Source organism: Giraffa tippelskirchi, chromosome 4 (assembly GCF_054371585.1).
Source record: "Giraffa tippelskirchi isolate mGirTip1 chromosome 4, T2T-mGirTip1v1.2.pri, whole genome shotgun sequence".
Classification (NCBI taxonomy): Eukaryota; Metazoa; Chordata; class Mammalia; order Artiodactyla; family Giraffidae; genus Giraffa; species Giraffa tippelskirchi.
In genome coordinates, this window is record NC_137278.1 from 45,588,064 (window position 1) to 45,608,853 (window position 20,790).

The 20,790-nt window shown below is 36.7% G+C and overlaps 2 long non-coding RNA genes across 2 annotated transcripts in view; both read left to right on the forward strand.

Moving 5' to 3' along the window:
- The first annotated feature begins 3,055 nt into the window (after nucleotides 1–3,055).
- The window catches only part of LOC145544982 (uncharacterized), a 117,496-nt gene continuing 99,761 nt past the window's right edge, over nucleotides 3,056–20,790 (forward strand). Inside the window, exon 1 of the long non-coding RNA XR_014081776.1 lies at nucleotides 3,056–3,156. This is a non-coding gene — a long non-coding RNA (uncharacterized LOC145544982). The remainder of the gene's footprint in view (nucleotides 3,157–20,790) is intronic.
- The window catches only part of LOC145544983 (uncharacterized), a 33,895-nt gene continuing 16,385 nt past the window's right edge, over nucleotides 3,281–20,790 (forward strand). Inside the window, exon 1 of the long non-coding RNA XR_014081777.1 lies at nucleotides 3,281–3,332. This is a non-coding gene — a long non-coding RNA (uncharacterized LOC145544983). The remainder of the gene's footprint in view (nucleotides 3,333–20,790) is intronic.

The following is a 20,790-nucleotide window of genomic DNA, read 5'->3' on the forward strand; positions in this document are numbered from 1 at the left end:
AGCACGCCAGGTCTCCCTGTCCATCACCAACTCCCAGAGTCCACTCAAACCCATGTCCATCAAGTCGATGTTGCCATTCAGCCATCTCATCCTCCATCATCCCCTTCTCTTCCTGTCCTCAATCTTTCCCAGCATCAGGGTCTTTTCAAATGAGTCAGCTCTTCGCATCAGGTGGCCAAAGTATTGCAGTTTCAGCTTCAACATCAGTCCTTCCAATGAACACTCAGGACTGATCTCCTTTAGGATGGACTGGTTGGATCTTCTTGCAGTCCAAGGGACTCTCAAGAGTCTTCTCCAACACCACAGTTCAAAAGCATCAATTCTTCAGCACTCAGATTTCTTTATAGTCCAAATCTCACATCCATACATGACCACTGGAAAAACCATAGCCTTGACTAGATGGACCTTTGTTGGCAAAGTAATGTCTCTGCTTTTTAATATGCTGCCTAGGTTGGTCATAACTTTCCTTCCAAGGAGTAAGCATTTTTTAATTTCATTGCTGCAATCACCATCTGCAGTGATTTTGGAGCCCCCAAAAATAAAGTCAGCCACTGTTTCCCCATCTATCTGCCATGAAGTGATGGGACCGGATGCCATGATCTTAGTTTTCTGAATGTTGAGCTTTAAGCCAACTTTTCACTTTCCTCTTTCACTTTCATCAAGGGGCTTTTTAGTTCTTCTTCACTTTCTGCCATAAGGGTGGTGTCATCTGCATATCTGAGGTTATTGATATTTCTCCCAGCAATCTTGATTCCAGCTTGTGTTTCTTCCAGCCCAACGTTTCTCATGATGTACTCTGTATATAAGTTAAATAAGCAGGGTGACAGTATACAGCCTTGACGTACTCCTTTTCCTATTTGGAACCAGTCTGTTGTTCCATGTCTAGTTCTAACTGTTGCTTCCTGACCTGCATACAGGTTTCTCAAGAGATGGGTCAGGTGGTCTGGTATTCCCATCTCTTTCAGGATTTTCCACAGTTTATTGTGATCCACACAGTCAAAGGCTTTGGCATAGTCAATGCCAGAATTTACTAAGACAGTAAAAATGCAATTAATTTCAATATATTTCATTTAATGCAAAATTTTCAAAATGTTATATAATCACATAAAAAATTACTATTACTGATGACTGTACTTCCATTTATCTACACTAAGTCTTCAAAATTCAGTGTGCATTTAATCCTCCTATCTGATTTCCATGTAGACTGTGTATGTGCTCAGTCACTCCGTTTTGCCTGACTCTTTGCGGTCCCAAGGACTGCAGCCACCAGGCTCCCAAGCCCACTTAGACTAGTTACATTTAAGTGCTCCACAGTCAAATGTGCTAGTGGCTATCATGTGGGACAGGGTAAAATTAGAATAATGGACTTGTTATTGAGGCTAGACACTCTGAAACCTTGAGAACTAATGGAGGAGTCTTCAAGGATTAACCTCTGTGTTTAATGTTGAGCCAGATGTTTCTAAAAGTCAAACTGATTGACACCTGGAGAAGACTTTCTTTGTGGACGAGAATGAAGAAAGAGTGGAACACGGGACAAAATGCAGCATACCTACATTTCTCACCTCCTCCAAGCTAGATGCCACAGATGGACAGGCTTCACCATGGACCTACTCACCCATGTGGTCCAAAGCTCAGAGCTGCTGAAGGAAGAGAACTGAGGGGAAGTGAGGAAACTGCAGGTTCAAATGCTGCCTCACACATACAAGGTGAGTTAACAAATCAGCGATAACACGTGCTTGCCAGCTGCCATAGTGTTTGAAGCCCTCATCAAACTTTAAAGCATAAACATACGGCTACTTCTGCCTTCCAAGTCACATGTAAAATGTCTTTTGTGGCCAATGGCAACCCTGTGCCATACAGAGAATGAATTCTGGGAAGTGAAGTTCTAGTTAAACTAAACTGATACAGTATCAATGTGCCACTGGCAGGGGGGGAAGCCTACTCCAGTATTTCCAAGTCCTATTAAAACTGAAATTATTCTTTGAAAACATCACCTCAATGATATTACAACAGAAGTGTTTGAAGCAGATGTTCTAATGAAAATTCCTGTAGGGCAGGAAGAGTTTTTACACTGAGAAATTAACACCTATAGACTTTGTATTTCTCCCATCCTCTGCTGCTGCTTTTTTCCTTAACCTGAAACTATAGATGCAGACACACACACAAAAATCATTCACCTGCAGAGATCCTGAAGAGTATAAAGAATCATCAACAGAGCCCAGGAAGGATTGATGAGTGCTAATTGCACTTGAAGTAAAAGTCTCATAGACTCTTCAGACTAGAAGTGGTTTTTCAAGTTATCAGATTGAATTTCCAGATGAGGAACTGAGACCCAGAAACATAAAGTGAGTAACCTCCAATTTGTTTATGCAGCAATTCAGCAAAAACTAGGACCCTGTTTTCCAGAGACCTAATATACTATGGCTGAAATAAAATGAGATGAGCAAATAAGATTAGTCAGTCAAATAAGGATTGTTTTCCTGGTTAAATTTAACATACTACACAAATGTAGTTATTATTTGTAGTTATTGTCCACAACACTGTTAAAAACTTAACCTGTATAATGAGTATAGTGCATTGTAAGTGACAAGTAACCTTAAGGAACATCCTACCAGGGAAAAGATAAACGTTCAAGATAGGTACTTTTAATCGCAACAAACAGATTTAATATGAATGATTAAGGTTATATAACTTTCTCCCCACTTTCCATCATTCTTATTTTCTTTCCCTTTTACTTTCTTTATTCTCTGTTTTCCCACTGAAAGAAATCTTGACAGAAAGGTCTTCACTTACCCAATTTTGGGTTAAATTTGAAGGGAAGAAGTGAAACTATTCCGAACACTCGAGATGGAAACAGGGAGCAGGAGAATGTGTGTACCTTGATGATTTTAGTTTGTCTTTTGTGCTCCTGTGTGCTGGCTACCTAGAGCAGATGTGCACTTGAGACATGTTCGGGCAAGGATACAGTCTGAGGAAAGTGCCAGCCATTCTCCCTCATCTCCCAGGAAGTAGAGACAGGGTCTTCCGGTTGAGCAAGCTTGCCTGTGAGGTCACCACTGAGGGAAAAGCGGCCTCATAAGGAACATTGCGGGCAAACCAGAAGTCAAATGGAAGTCAAAGCCAAGCCTAAGATGATCTGCACTATCAGAAACTGAGGTAAGATAACATCAGTGATGATATTTACCCCAATAGATCATGGTAACTATAAAGAGACCGTTGCAAGCTGGAAGGATCCGTTACCTTCAACTGGATTGGTTACGTTACTTCTTAGTGCTTCAGTATTCTATGAGTAAACTGAGGATCACTGTACCCATATTGAAGGGATTTTGAAGGTAAGATTCGGTTTAGTTAGGTTACTTAGATTAGTAAACTTACATATTTTTTCATCCCCTAATGTATGAATCAAAATGAGTACATTCTCAACCATGTGCTATGAGTATGATGAGGAAGTATGATGAATGTGATCAGGTATGCAGGGTGATGATAAACTCGAATAGTTTTTTGTTGTTTGTTCCTCCTACATGCAATGAATTCGTAGGACTTGATGGAGAGAATGAATAGAGAGAAGTGTGTGAGGGCAAATAACATTGAGAAGGCCAAATTCATAAGAAACAAAAAGAACTAGACAAAAGTCAAAGAATAGGTTGACTATAAGCACAAATATGCTTAGAATGCAGGACTATATGAGTATATATATTCTACTTATAAAGAAAATATTAACTTGTTATAAAAACGTTATGAAACACAAACAAGGCAAACCTATCCTATAATATAAAACCTTACCTGCACTTTTTCCATGTAAGAACTTTTATATAGTTAATAAACACTCTTTATATGATTGGATATCCTTTTTTTCAATAACATTACAGAACAAACATTTATCGTTATTGTTTTAGTTGCTAAGTCATGTCCAACTCTTGAGACCCCAGGGACTGTAGCCACTATTCTCCTCTGTCCATGGGGTTTCCTAGGCAAGGATACTGGAGTGGGTTGCCATTTCCTTCTCTGGGGGATCTTTCTGACCCAGGGATGGAACCTGAGTTTCCTAGATTGGCACACAGATTCTTTACTACTGACCACCCGGGAAGCCCAACAAGCATTTATAAGCCACTTAATAAAACTTTTTAAAATATCATTTTAATGACTACATAACATACCATGATTGACTTTGTTTCTTTCAAAGAATTTCGTTATTTAGGGACTGTGATGGTCTTTTGGTTTGTCAACTTGGCTAGGCTACCATCTCCGATTATTCACTACACATTAACCTAGATGCTGCTGTGAAGGTATTTTGTAGATGTGATTAAAGTCCATAATCAGTTGATAGTCACAGAAAATATCCTGGATAATCAGGATGTATCTGATTTAATCAGTTAAAAGGTCTTAAAAATAGAGCTGATTCATCACCCTGTGGACAGTAGCCTTGCCTGTACCCAAAGCTTCACCCTGCTCTTCCTGGAAGTCTGCCCTATAATACAAATTTCAGATGTCTAACCAGCCCCTTCTATTGCAACTGTGTAAGCCAATTCCTTGCAATATTTCTTAACATCTATCTCCCACTGGTTCCACTTTTCTGGCTGAACTGCACTGATACAGGAAGGAAATCTTACTTTTTAGAAATAATATTGCCATGGAATATAATTTGAAGTAGTAAATAAATGACCAAGAAAAGCTCATCAGCCTATTGAATGCATGGAGTGCATAGGAAAAAAGAACCTGGAAATTTGAAATCTCTCAAGACTATCTCTAAGTACTAGATTTGAAATGTCAAAGAAAATGGAAAGTCATTGGCGTGCTAATATAACTTTGTTTTGTGAGTGAGGAGGGGACAGTGAGAAAGAAGAGGAAAAAGAAATAGCTCCTAATTGATGACCATAAATAAGTTTTTCAAACTTAGAGTTTTGGGATAACCAGGATTTTCCTCCTACCACCATAAATCCTGAAAGTATTGTAGCCATGCTGATGTGCTAGCTCAGATGGAAAGGTTTCCACATCTACTTGCAACTGGACCACATAGATTGCCTATCCTCTCATGCTGGGTTCCTAGTTTTGATGAAAGACAGAGCATAAAATATCTTGCCCCTGGAAATGCAAATAAACTTACACTGACTGAGGTGCCCACTCACAAATGATAAATGGAAGCCTTGAAATGTTTCTTCTAGTGAATTACGTATTAGAATTACACTTTCTATTTCTGGGAACTTCACATTCTCATCTATTGCCTTGTTCAACATTTGCAGCCTCAGGCTGCAGAAACTGATTAGGAAGAAAGGCCTCTTGGAGATTTGAAATGTTTCCGTATTGACTTCTTTTCTTTTCTTTTTTTTTAAAAAAATAAGGAAGATATAGCTAGCAGAGAAATATGTAGTATGCACTCTTTATTTAATTGCAGCTGAGTCATATCTTGTTTTCTCTTTTTCACAGAAGCAAACTATGAATAATCCATGCTTCCTTCTCAGTTACACTCAGCTAATATATATTGGGTGTTACTCATTTTAAAGGCAAAAGGGAAGAGAAACAACATTAGGCAGTAGGCACTTTGTCCTTTGTTGCATGTGTGTTAAGTCCCTTCAGTAGTCTCCATGTATGACTCTTTGCGACCCTGTGGATTGTAGCCTGCCAGCCTCCTCTGTACACAGGATTCTCCAGGCAAGAATACTGGAGTGGGTTGCTATGCTCTCCTCCAGGGGATTTTCCGAACCTAGGAATCAAACCTGCATCTCTTATCTCTCCTGCATTGGCAGGCGGGTTCTTTCCCACTAGTGCCACCTGGGTAGCTAACATCAAAAAGAATTCTCCAAGACAAGTGTCATAGATAAGAGCACCGGGGCTGCAGAAATTGTGTCATATCCAAGGCAGAAACAGGATTTTAACCAAGACCTGCTCTCTTCTTGCTTTGCCATGCTGCTACTAAAAGTTATACATGTGTTCTAAAGAAGTCACATTTGAAATAAGTCCCATTTTAGTAAATATGCTTGTGAACAGTCTAATAAAAATAATCTCCTGTAAACTCCTTTTGTGGAATAAATTCCATCCTTATTGGCCTTATCCACACCCTTTTCCATGTATATTTTTTTAATTTTGAGAAAGATATAAAATAATCTTTTTTTCTCTTCATTAAATGTACATCCTAGGATTTGATAAATACAGGTAAAGATCATTTGGTGAAGCTAAACCAAAGTAGTAGTAGTGCTCACAGCTCTCACATGCTTTTGCAGCATCTACAGAGAAACAATTTTCTACCCTTAAGGATGTTTAATTAGATCTATGACATGGTCCTAGGCTACTTATACCAAATACCTTATCTATATAAATAACTCCTCTCTTCCTGCCCCTCTTCCCATAACGCAGATTAATCACAGAAATATCTGAAAAGAAAAATAAAATGAAATTAATGGTATAAAAGAAAATTTGGAATATGATTGTGTGAACAGTCTTCTAATCTCATTAATTTGGCTTTTCATAGGTTTACAGAATAGAACTGTATTCACTTATGTTTAGCAAGTTTTTAAAATAATCAAAAGACTATATACCAGGAAATGCTTTTATTTAAAATAGGAAGTGTTGGCTCAATAAAGATAAGAACAAATAACCATAATGAAATGTTGATATGTAGATATATTTTATATATAATTAATATGTCTAAATATCTGGCTCATCGGCATGTATGTTTAAATCAATATGTACTTGACTTATTTTTAGATGTAATGTACAGATTGCTTAGTTTAATAATCTAAAGAATTGAGAATAACTGAAAGAATTATTTTGCATTTTTGTATTTTTAAAATCTAGTTTCCACTTAAAACATTTAATTTCTGTTATGTGATAAAAATAACTTCCCTAAAGAAAAATGCTTTTTTTTTTTTTCAAAAGCTCATTTTGCTAAGTTGTAGAGTACTAAGTTATCAATTGTTTTTGTTTTTGCTCTTTTTCCCTTTGTGAACAGATGAAAACAGAACAGGAGAGGTGTAAAGCCCTTTCTGATACCTGAGGATCCCTAAGGGTTCTTTTATTTGTTGATGGCTGGGATTTTCTCATTTACATTCTTTCTGAGAACAAACCATGTAACTGTCATATCATATCTGTGTCTGGATAAACTTTTGCACTAGACTGCTGTGTATGGATTAACTCATGGTGATTATTGATTCAGATTTCCTACAGCATTTTTTCTGAGCAGAAGATAAAAACCAGACTCTTCCATTCCTTATCATAACAGCACCCAGGCCAATTTCTGGAATCATTACATGTTGGTTATAATAAGAAAGATGTGATATTTCTTTCTTGAAGTTAAATTCTGAATTGCTAATAGTTCAGAAGAAGTTAGGCTGAAAGTTTGCATTAACTCAGAAAGCTTTCTAACCATACAGGAAAAACAATTTTTAGGACAAGGTTTAAATTCTTTAAAAATGTTTAAATCTTTTGATGCAGACTGAAAAGTATAGTTTCATATAAAAATTTGGTACGACAATTATAATTATTTTCCTTTCAAAAAAGCAAATTATGGATTTCTAAGGGAGGTAGCAGTGTTAGCCTAATTTTAACATTGGTTTTTGTTTGAATGTTGTAAAACATACTCTCTTTAAATATTTTTTTATTCTGAAATTTAAATCTCTTTCATGTAGTGCTCTGCTCCTCCCCACCCCCAATCTCAGCCTCTAAAGCAAAAAGAAGGAATACCTTGTCACAAAAATCTAGTGAATTTGCAGCTCCAGTCTTGAATCTCACACCTTGGAGGACCCCAATCTGCTGTTCATTTCACAGTGCCATGTGAAAAATGAAAACTCAATTTTTCAGACTTGTTATAGAAAGTAACAATATAATGCCACTAACAAAGAAATGGTATTGAGTTTTACAAAATAAGATTTATTCAAAAATATGCAGCTGGATACTATGTTTTTCCCTGTTTTACAAATAAAAACAATTTAGGGCACTGACCCTGATTATTGATATCTCTTGTCGTTAATAATGACAAAACCTTAATGTAAAAAATGCTCATTTTGAAAATATTGTATAGTGTTTAAGGATACCATCTCTGAAGTCAGAATATTTTAAATCCAAAATATATTAATACTTTAAATCTAAAATTTATTACTTTATATGTGATCTTGAGAAGGTTACAAACCTTTCCTAAACCTCAGTTACCCATGCCAGTGAAATGTCACTATGAATCTCATTGAATGAACTGTTGTGACAATACAACAAGAAAATGACTTTAAATCTTTAGCATGAGAATTTAAAGACAGTAATTGTTTAAAAGGGTTAGCATGTATTTACACCCCTAACCTAGTGATAAAAATTAAATCATTTGCTGATGAAAGGAATTCTTGTTCCTAAAACATTCAATCAATTTTAAGAGAGACCTATTTGGTTACATTTATAGATTATTACTTTAATGATACTCATCATACAGGAATTGACCAGATAACTGACCAGAATATTTTGTCCGAAGTGGGGCTATAAGAGAAAATTTTAAATATGCAGTACTGACTTTGGTACTAGGTATGAGTGGGTAAAGGGTAAATGAATGTCAAGGAGGCTATTGGTGAAGCTGAGAAGAAAGACAGACAAAATGAAGCTGAAAAAGAAGGGAAGAAATTGTTATTGGAGGTTGAAATACATAGTGATGAGTATTTTAGTGAAATAATTGGCAAAACCGTACCCTGTTGTTGATTAGAAAACATAGAATATGCTTAATGAGCCAGAGAAACTGAGATTTCCAGGCTGGGTATTATAAATTTGATATTTTTTAGCTGTGTGTATTAAGGTACAGGAAGAGAAACCAGAACTAAGAAAATTTTCAGTTCACAGATGGTGTTAATAGTAAATATAGAGGACACAGGACTTGCTTAGTTTGAAAAGACAACTGTATGTTCTCCAGTCCTTCCCATTAGTAAAATAGTCTCAATGTAAGAAGTGGACTCACAGTAAGGATTAAGTCTAGGATAGCTATGGTGGTGGTTTAGTTGCTAAGTCATGTCTGACTCTTGCAACCCCCATGGACAATAGCCCTCCAGGTTCCTATGTCCATGGGATTCTCCAGGCAAGAATACTGGATTGGGTTGCCATTTCCTTCTCCAAGGATAGCTATAAGATCCTCTTAATAATTTAGAAACATTTATGGAGTTACCACATAGACACAGTCAGCTTCACAAAATGTTTTCTAAGTACCTAAAAGCCTCTGTTCCAACAATCGGTGCAAAATAGAGAGAAGTCTGTTTCAGAAATAATTGTAGATACAGCTTTTGAAACATGGTATAAGCAGTTACATGCATATGAAGCTCACATTTTTAAGGGAGTAGTATCAAATCTCAGACTGAACTAAAAGGGCCAGAAGTAGTTCAAAATGAAAAGATATCTCTATGCCCCCATAGACATTTCTATGACCAAAAAGCAACTTGGGAAGATAGCCTCAAAACTGATCATTTCTTAGAAAAGAAAAAGTGTATCTCACAGGGTGGAGCCAAAAGTCTCCAGAGATAAAGAATTCAAAAGTCATGCTCCCAGTTATTAGAAACAGACTCTAATCAGAAGCATTTTCTGTCTCTGGAGTGGGAAATCCTGAGAACTAACACCCAGCTATTTTCAGAATTGTTGTGTACTAGTGACTGCCTCTCATTTCTTAACTTTTTGAACAAGAGTGCTTATTGCAGATATCCTGTACTTGTCTCATCACTGTTCAGTTCAACAGCTCAGTCGTGTCCGACTCTTTGCAACCCCATGGACTGCAGTACTCCAGGCTTCTTGTCCTTCACCAACTCCTGAAGCTTGCTCAAACTCATGTCGGTGATGCCATCCAACCATCTCATCTTTTGTTGTCCTCTTCTCTTCCCACCTTCAATTTTTCCCAGCGTCAGGGTCTTTTCAAATGAGTCAGTTCTTCGCATCAGGAGGCCAAAGTATTGAAATTTCAGCTTCAGCATCAGTCCTCCCAAGGAATATTCAGGACTGATTTCCTTTAGGATGGACTGATTTGATCTCCTTGCAGTCCAAGGGACACTCAAGAGTCTTCTCAACACCACAGTTCAAAAGCATCAGCTTTCTTTATAGTCCAACTATCACATCCATACATGACTACTGGAAAAATCATAGCTTTGGCTAGATGGACTTTTGCTGGCAAAGTAATATCTCTGCTTTTTAATATGCTGTCTGGGTTTGTCATAACTTTTCTTCCAAGGAGCAAGAGTCTTTTAATTTCTTGGCTGCAGTCACAATCTGCAGTGATTTTGGAGCCAAAGAAAATAAAGTCTCTCACTGTTTCCATCTATTTGCCATGAAGTGATGGAACTGTATGCCATCATCTTAGTTTTTTGAATGTTGAGTTTTAAGCCAACTTTTTCACTCTCCTCTTTCACTTTCATCAAGAGGCTCTTTAGTTCTTCACTTTCTGCCATAAGGGTAGTGTCACATCCGAGGTTATTGATATTTCTCCTGGCAATATCGATTCTTGGATTTGATACAATCATCACTGTATATTGGCAATATTAAGGTATGTGACTTAGCTTTTTAGTTTATGGATTCCTGGAAAAACAGGAACACATTAAAGGTATGGCAAATAAGAAATATTATCAATATCCAGAACTGCTACAGAAAAGGAACATGGACTTCAAGACCAATGCCTTGATTGAATAAGATATTGAAGTTTTGACAAAGTACGAATTTATTTTATAGATGGATCAGGGCATTAATCATTGTACTTAGAGAGTAGAGTAGGGTAAAGTGTTTTGCATTACTCGGGGCTTCCACTTCTGAAATATCATGGTCAAAGGGATATCAACACACATGACACAAGAAACGATATGATAAATGATTACATCTCTGAGCTTGCCAGCTGTCACTATGTTAAAAAAAAATCACACTCTTCACACTAAAGATCACATGGAGAGATACCCTATTATCCCAGCCATCCCCACAAGCCCTGTCCAGCTGAATGTAGCTGCCTGAATAAACCCAAGTGAAATCAGCAAAAGAAACTTTCTTCCAACCCACAAAATCAATTAACAAATATATGTTTCTTGTTTAATCCTCTAAATTTGAGAGTAGTCATACAGCATAGATAACAAATTCAATTACTAATGCCATAAATTCTAACTCCAGTGTCTTATCTCACAAATGTATGCCATTGGTTGCAAAGAGTCTAGAATAAGAATAATAAAATAATTCAGGTTCTTAAAAAAGAAAGAAGAAAATACAAAAAGAAACAAAAGGGGGAAGACATTTCTTTTTTTTTTTCTTTTTTTTTATAAATTTATTTATTTTAGTTGGGGGCTAATTACTTTACAATATTGTAATAGTTTTTGCCATACATTGACATGAATCAGCATTTCTTTGTTACTAATTGTATGACAGTGAGTAAGCCATGTAGCCTCTTCTTTTTTTTGTTTTTGTATCATTTTTCTCATTTATGGATTAATAAAACATATTTTACTCATTTAACATTTTCTCACTTAAGGGTTAAGTGAGGTAATATATGTGAACCATTCTAAAAAATATAAAACAGCCAGGATAGAGGTGTTTGTGAAAGTGAATAGTAGGAATTTCCTTATTGAAAACACATTTTAAGCACTGAGTCTAGCACATCATTCCCTAAGCATGTTTGGAAAGCTAGTTAGGATGTATCTAGTTTGAAAAGTAATGAGTTTTTAAATCAATAATGCAAACAGACAAAACTAAAAAAAAAATTTTACCAATAGTAATCGATTTGAGAAACTATACTGTTTTGTTTCAATTAGAAAAAGAAAGACTCTTGATCCATATTTTTGAAATCCTGAGGCTTTCAACAATTCAGGGCATGCATATTTTCACATTTTAAATTGTGCCAAGATCCCTCCATAATTAGTGGAAATTTATGTCACATTCTAAAAGTTAAAAATCTTAAGTAACAAAGAGGTCTGTAATGCTTTCTTTCTCTAGCTAAACCCATGACCCCTTAATCAGTCATAACTATTTCCCTGGAAAAATACTATGAACTCTTCCTTGTGTGTGTTATTTGTAATCTCTTGAAGTAGGTTGATTCATAAGCACAAGATCCAATTTCTCTCTACTGCTGTTTATCATGATGCGTAATATTTCATACTTGAATACGACTAGGCCCTTCTGCCTCCAATGAGCACAGGACAAAACTTGGAGGTAGTTTGTTCATACTTGGATGTAAGAGAAACTTAGTCCCCACTCCCAGATTGCTCACCAGATTGGTGAGCATTAGTGTCTTTTTTCTTTTCTGCAGAGCATTTCTTATAAATAGCAACACTTCCCCCCTCCCCCCTTCTCCTCTTTTCTCCCTTCCCTTCCTCCTCCTCTTCTTCCTTTCCTTCATTTTCCTCTTTGATATTCTGAATCTGTGTTCTTTTTTTTCCCTCAAGAGTCAGAATAAAGTCCATCAATATTTTAAAAGATATATCTTTCAGAACTTGAGCAGTATTGGGTGCCAAAAAAATGCCAATCTGTTCCCTGTTCTCCACTGTGTAATAGCCTAGTAAGTGATTATATGTACAGAGTCAAGGGAGAGGGGATTATGTTAAAAAGTAAATAGGATAAATATAGATTCACCAAAGAATGTTTGTTCAGGGAGTAGCATGATATTACAAAGACTTAACCACCTCCACCATGAAATGGATCAGGACTTTATGGTCCTTGCCCCATGTCCTCAGACTGCTTTTTGTCTGTGGAAAAACTTAAGCCAAAGAATAAGTTAAATCAGAAAAGTGAGAAAGTGAAGAACAAGACTTAGTAATAATAGTTTAGTCATTGAGCATAGTCAAAGGCCTTTAGTCCCTCTTCCAAACTGCCGATAATATTCTGAGCCATATACTATGAGCTGTCTTTTAGATACTGAAACCATTACCAGGTGAAAGATGTTAATTGCACAGGGACCAGACTGTAGCCATGACATAAGTTGCCATAATTTCAAGAATTTGCCTCAAAGAAATGGAAACAAACTGACCCTGGAACTAAAGACTAACTGCACTTAAAGCAATCAAGATGACACTGATCAGGGTACAGCCTGACTTTCAGAGCTAACTGTGCTTCTTCTACATAGCCCCCTCCCTGCGGTTGTCAGTGTCAGGCAGTCGGCTTTTGGACAAAAGTCCCCCACCCAGACTGCTGGCATCCTAAATAAAAGAAGCTTTCCTTTACACTAACCTTGCCTCGTTATTAGTTTCAGAGCAGCAAGCGGTCAGCCTCCCAAGTTTGTTAACAACCAGGCTCTGCCAGAATATACATGGCAAATGATTCTTCCTCCCTTTATTCCTTATTTTAAATGTAATTTCATCAATGGCCATTTCTACACATACTTGAAAGGTCTATGTGATCAATATTCTAGAGATTATTAGATCAGTATCCCAGAATACAAGAATCAGAATACTAGATCAGTATTCCAGAGATTAAAGTCAATTACTACTTCTTACAAATTATCTTGCTATATGAATAAACACGATATGACTGCACATGCCTCCTACTTAAGTCAAAATAAAGCATATACAATGGGAGAACAGCAAGTGCATAGCCCTTAAGCAGTCATAAGTTACAAACACTGACTAAGACAATATTTTTGGCCTTAGTTAAGTTTTGCTAAGTGCTTTTTACTAAGTGCTTCCCCAGTGGCTCAGCAGTAAAGAATCCATCTTCAATGAAAGAGATGTGGTTTCCATCACTGGGTCGAGAAGATTCCCCAGAGAAGGAAATGGCAACCCACTACAGTATTCTTGCCTGAAAAATCCCATGGACAGAGGAGTCTGGCAAGCTACAGTCCATGGGGTCACAAAAGAGTCAGACACGACTTAGAGACTAAACAATGAGAAATGACATTATAGTGCAGGCTGTGGAAACTTTAGTAATTAGCACTAAAAGAGAAAGAATCTTTCGATATATTACAGTGGTGATAAGAGTAGCTGATATTTATGTTCTAGGGGCTGTTTGAAGAACTTTACATGAATAGTCCTATTTAATCATCACTGAAACCCTAGGAGGGAGACATATTTTCTTGATTTTATAGCTAAGGAAGGAAAATGAGACTCAGAAAAATTAAAAACTTTGTGCAATCTGGAAGATGGCGTCAACTACCAATGTGCCACATTCTAAGTGTTTGATTTTTAATTAAGTCAATAATTATAGGAGTAGTAGCTGTCCAACATATGTATTTGCAAAAAATCTAAATTATTACAATAATTTATAGTGAGTTTTATCATCTTTTAAATTATGTTGCAAAATTATAACCAAAGTAATACTAAGTGACTAATCTAGTTTTTATTAAAATTTTATATCAGGCTCAATTTTAATTAGTATACTATATATGTGTAAATCATTCTACTATACCTGAAAAACAGTTTATTTTCATATTAAAATTAAAATTGTGAATGAAAAGAAGGTCTGTTTGCATTTTTGCTTGCATATCACACACAAACACACATACATTTTAACCCAAGTATTGTTTCAAAATTTTGGTCTGAACTAAAATTATATTTAGGGAAGAAATTCACAATATAATATGAGCTATAGTGATATACAAATATTCAAAAGAAGGTTTCAATATTTGTAAATACAATACAAGTAGGTAATATAAACATCTGTGAATATTTAGTACATTGTTACAGAAAATGCTAATTTAAAGGAAAATATGTAGTATCACATAATGAAATGTCAGCAAAGAAAAAAAATAATCTCCCTTTAGTTACAACTTTGGACAGGTTTGTGCTTTCCCATCTATCACCTTAATCTTTCTGTATCTGTCATATCACCAAGAGGTACTGAAATTAGTAGCCATATCTCACACTTCCTGCATGCCATTGCTTTCCTTGCCTCCTCCCCTGAATTATTTATAGACTGTTTGCACCCCTAGATATAGAGCTACTTTTCTGACACAGACAATGTAAGGCCATCTCTTGTTATTTACATGCTTCTTCATACCAAAGAATGCCATGTAAGAGTAAGATAGAATGTTTCATAGGGAAATAGATGCTTTAACTTGAGGAGTTTTTTAAGTTGCAAAATTTAAAAAGTTGAATTGACTACTATAAAGAAGTAATGAATGCTTTTAAAATAGCTTATGTGATAGACTTAATTGTCACAACAGGCCAAAATTAATTTGTAGTACATACATACACCAGTGTTTGAGAGGTTGTAAGAGCACATATATGCTCCTAATCTCAACATCCAGGTGGCAGGATAAGAATGGGTGGGTAGTCACTTAGGAAGTGCATGGTAAAAGCTGTTTACCAGCCAGTATAGAAGCAGTTTAATATTTTAACAAATGGCATGATTGTACCAATTCTACTAGTATAATATCAGCTCTGAGTGTATAAAGCGCTTCTTGAATCACTAGGAGCCTTCTAAATGATTTTAATTAAAAGTGAATTTTCTAAAGGATCATTCCATCTAGTTTAATCATTTATTGTACTGCCTTTTAAAATGACATATAGGGGAAGTATTACATATATCAAGATGTTTGAATCACAGTGTTCAGTTCAGTTCAGTAGCTCAGTCATATCCGACTCTTAGGGATCCCATGAGCTGCAGCACGCCAGGCTTCCCTGTCCATCACTAACTCCTGGAGCCTACCCAAACTCATGTCCATCGACTTGGTGATGCCATCCAATCACCTCATCCTCTGATGTCCCCTTCTCCTCCTGCCCTCAATCTTTCCCAGCATCAGGGGCTTTTCAAATGAGTCAGCTCTTCACATCAGGTGGCCAAAGTATTGGAGTTTCAGCTTCAACATCAGTCGTTCCAATGAACACCTGGACTGCTCTCCTTTAGAATGGACTGGTTATATCTCCTTGCAGTCCAAGGGACTGTCAAGAGTCTTCTCCAACAACACAGTTCAAAAGCATCAATTCTTCAGTGCTCAGCCTTCTTTATGGTCCAACTCTCACATCCAAACATGACTACTGGAAAAACCATGGCCTTGACTAGACAGACCTTTGTTGGCAAAGTGAAGTCTCTGCTTTTTAATATGCTCTCTAGGTTGTTTATAACTTTCCTCCCAAGGAGTAAGCGTCTTTTAATTTCATGGCTGCAATCACCATCTGCAGTGATTTTGGAGCCCAGAAAAATAAAGTCTGACACTGTTTCCACTGTTGTCATGAAGTGATGGAACCAGATGCCGTGCCATTAGTTTTCTGATTGTTGACCTTTAAGCCAACTTTTTCACTCTCCTATTTCATTTTCCTCAAGAGGCTCTTTAGTTCTTCTTCACTTTCTGCCATAAGGGTGGTGTCATCTGCATATCTGAGGTTATTGATATTTCTCCCGGCAATCTTGATTCCAGCTTGTGCTTCTTCCAGCCCAGCATTTCTCAATGTACTCCGCATATAAGTTAAATAAGCAGGGTGACAATATACAGCCTTGATGATCTCCTTTTCCTATTTGGAACCAGTCTGTCGTTCCATGTCCAGTTCTAACTGTTGCCTCTTGACCTGCATACAGGTTTCTTAGGAGGCAGGTCAGGTGGTCTGGTATTCCCATTTCTTTCTGAATTTTCCACAGTTTATTATGATCCACAGTCAAAGGCTTCGGCATAGTCAATAAAGCAGAAATAGATATTTTTCTGGAACTCTCTTGCTTTTTCAATGATCCAGCAGATGTTGGCAATTTGATCTCTGGTTCCTCTGCCTTTTCTAAAACAGCTTGAACATCTGGAAGTTCATGGTTCAAGTATTGCTGAAGCCTGGGTTGGAGAATTTTGAGCATTACTTTACTAGCGTGTGACATGGGTGCAACTGTGCGATAGTTTGAGCACTCTTTGGCATTGCCTTTCTTTGGGTCTGGAATGAAAGTTGACCTTTTCCTGTCCTGTGGCCACTGCTGAGTTTTCCAAACTTGCTGACATATTGAGTGCAGCACTTTCACAGCATCATCTTTCAGGATTTGAAATAGCTCAACTGGAATTCCATCACCTCCACTAGCTTTGTTCGTAGTGATGCTTCCTAAGGCCCACTTGACTTCACATTCCAGGATGTCTGGCTCTAGGTGAGTGATCACGCCATCGTGATTAACTGGATTGTGAAGATCTTTTTTGTACAGTTCTTCTGTGTATTCTTGCCACCTCTTCTTAATAACTTCTGCTTCTGTCAGGTCTGTACCATTTCTGTCCTTTATTGAGCCCATCTTTGCATGAAATGTTCCCTTGATATCTCTAATTTTCTTGAAGAGATCTTGAGTCTTTCCCATTCTGTTGTTTTCCTCTATTTCTTTGCATTGATTCCTGAGGAAGGCTTTCTTATCTCTCCTTGCTATTCTTTGGAACTCTGCATTCAAATGAGTATATCTTTCCTTTTCTCCTTTGCTTTTCACTTCTCTTCTTTTCACAGCTATTTTTAAGGCCTCCTCAGACAGCCGTTTTGCTTTTTTGCATTTCTGTTTCTTGGGGATGGTCTTGATCTCAGTCTCCTGTACAATGTCATAGTTCATCAGGCATGTCTATCAGATCTAGTCCCTTAAATCTATTTGTCACTTCCACTGTATAATCATAAAGGATTTGATTTAGGTCATACCTGAATGGTTTAGTGGTTTTCCCTGCTTTCTTCAGTTTAAGTCTGAATTTGGCAATGAGGAGTTCATGATCTGAGCCACAGTCAGCTCCCAGTCTTGTTTTTGCTGACTGTATAGAGCTTATACATCTTTGGCTGCAAACAATATAATCAATCTGATTTTGGTGTTGGCCATCTGGTGATGTCCATGTGTAGAGTCTTGTCTTGTGTTGTTGGAAGAGGGTGTTTGCTATGACCAGTGAGATCTCTTGGCAAAACTCTATTAGCCTTTGCCCTGCTTCATTCTGTACTCCAAGGCCAAATTTGCCTGTTACTACAGGTGTTTCTTGACTTCTTACTTTTGCATTCCAGTCCCCTATAATGAAAAGTACATCTTTTTTGGGTGTTAGTTCTAAAAGGTCTTGTAGGTCTTCATAGAACTGTTCAAATTCAGCTTCTTCAGCATTACTGGTCAGGGCGTAGACTTGGATTCCCATGATACTGAATGGTTTGCCTTGGAAATGACTAGAGATCATTCTGTCATTTTTGAGATTGCATCCAAGTACTGCATTTCGGACTTTTTTGTTGACCATGATGGCTACTCCATTTCTTCTAAGGGATTCCTGCCCACAGGAATAGTAGTAGATAAAATGACCATCTGAGTTAAATTCACCCATTCCAGTCCATTTTAGTTTGCTAATTCCTAGAATGTTGATTTTCACTCTTGCCGTCTTCTATTTGACCACTTCCAGTTTGCCTTGATTCATGAACCTAACATTCCAGGTTCCTATGCAATATTGCTCTTTACAGCATTGGACCTTGCTTCTATCACCAGTCACATCCACAACTATCGATGTGACTTGTATTTATTTTATTGCACATGAATTACAATGTGCATTGCATTTATTTTAGCCTGTTTGCCCAACTCTTACTATGTGGATTTTAACATATGGCATTTGCAATATCCGAAGTATATGTTCACTAAAGTTCTATTTGAGAAGCACAATATTGCTTAAGAGTAGAATGTATGTGTGTGTTAATTGCTCAGTCATGTCTGACTCTTTGCAACTCCATGGACAGTAGCCTTTCAGAGTTTGGCCATGGAATTCTCCAGGCAAGAACACTGGAGTGGGTTGCCATTTCCTTCTCCAGGTTATCTTCCTGACTCAGGGATAGAATCCGAGTCTCCTGCATTGCAGGCAGATTCTTTACTGTTTAAGTACCAGGGAAGCCCTTAAGAGCAGATTAAAAATTATCGATAGAATTAATGTTGATTATTTTTTTAATTATTAATTTTTTTATTGAAGGATAATTGCTTTACACAATTTTTCTGTTTCTGTCAAACCTCAACATGAATCAGCCATAGGTATACATATATCCCCTCCCTTTTGTAACTCCCTCCCATCTCCCTCCCCATCCCACTCCTCTAGGTTGTTACAGAGCCCCTGTTAGAGTTTCCTGAGCCATAGAGGAAATTCCCAGTTGACTATCTCTTTTACATATGGCAATGTAAGTTTTCATGTTACTCTTTCCATACATCTCACCCTCTCCTCATTTCTACCCATGTCCTGTAGGTTTTTCTCTTTTTTAAGTAACTGTTTCCAAATTAAAAAACAAACAAACATAGAATTGAAATAATGCACAAACATGTAAAATGAACTATTTTTCAGTTTGTACCCATATAAACTTTGGTAAGATTTTACTCCAATTAAAATAAATAGCAATTATTCAGGGTATTACCTCTAATAAGCTTTCCATGGATAAAAGGAGGATTAACTTAAAGAGTTTAACTTTCAGCTAGAACAAGAAAATACAAATATACTTAGATCTGAAATTCAAAACAAATTTGAAGAAGGAAGAGATATCAGAAGGTACTACATGACTCACCAAGAAATAAAAGGTACACAGATTAAGCAAGTTGGCTAGTGTCAAATGATATAGAAGTGGGATGTCAGAAATCTAAAATATGAATGAAAATTAAGCATCAGAAATCACTTAAAAACATTAATCAGAGGATTTCCAGGAAAAAATATTGAGTTTAGATCAACTTTCTAATCTTCTATCACTCCATTAAAAGACTTCTGGAGAAGCCCAAGGGAATATAAGATAAAAAAGAATCATCCACATGACTAAAAACTTAAAAATGTGTCCTTGGATATTGGATGCTATGAGATGAAATTAAAAGAAGGCAAAAAAAACTACTCTCAAGTCATCTTTTCTGTGTGAGAATGAAGAAAATAGAAATTCTAAAAGCAAGGAAAGATATCAAAGATGGGACAAAATTATTATGATGTGGATTAAAAGCACACTGAAAATAAACACAGTTTAAAAGAGATGGTGTTATAAAGTCGAAAGACAGGAAAACAACAGAGAAACTAGTCACAAACAATAAAGTCAGAGTCATCCATGCAGACAGTAAATTCTCTGATTTAGTGTACAGGTTTGATAGCTCCAGTATTAAGAAGTAAAAGTCAGAGACGAACACTCTGAAAGAAACAACTTGATGAGGAAGTTAGAAAATAGAAATCTAATATATGGTGATTAGAATCCCTAAAGAGGAAAAATAAATAAATACTAGTCAAGCAATTATCTCAGTTTTCATAACATGAAACATTCTTGAGCAGAGGAAAGATTTGTTTCTAAATAAAAAGAATCATCATTTACCTTGAAACATTAACTTTTTTTTTTAACCCAACTTTTATATCTGGATATTCTCAGTTCACATACTGCTGAATTCTAGATTGAATGGTTTAGAGTATAATCTTACTGCATGTGAAACGAGCACAATTGTACAGTAGTTTGAACACTCTTTGGCATTCCTCTTCTTTGAGATTGGAATGAAAACTGACATTTTCCAGTCCCGTGGCCCCTGCTAAGTTTTCCAAATTTGCTGGCATATTGAGTGCAGCACTTTCATAGCATTATCTTTTAGGATTTGAAATAGCTCAGCTGGAATTCCATCACCTCCACTAGTTTTCTTCATAGTAATGTTTCCTAAGGCCCACTTGATTTCACATTCCACGATGTCTGGCTTTAGGTGAGTGACCACATCACTGGGTGTTATCCAAGTCATTAAGATCTTTTTTGTATAGTTCTTCTGAGTATTCTTGCCACCTCTTCTTAATCTCTTTCGCTTCTGTTAGATCCTTACTGTTTCTGTGCTGAGACCATTCTCATTTTTTTTTTTTCCCCTTTATTCTGTTCTTTGGCCGAGATTTCCACCATTCTGTCTTCCAGATCACTTATCCATTCTTTTGCCTGAGTTATTCTGCTATTGCTTTCTTCTAGTTTTTTTTTCTTTCATTTTAGTTATAGTTCTATTCAT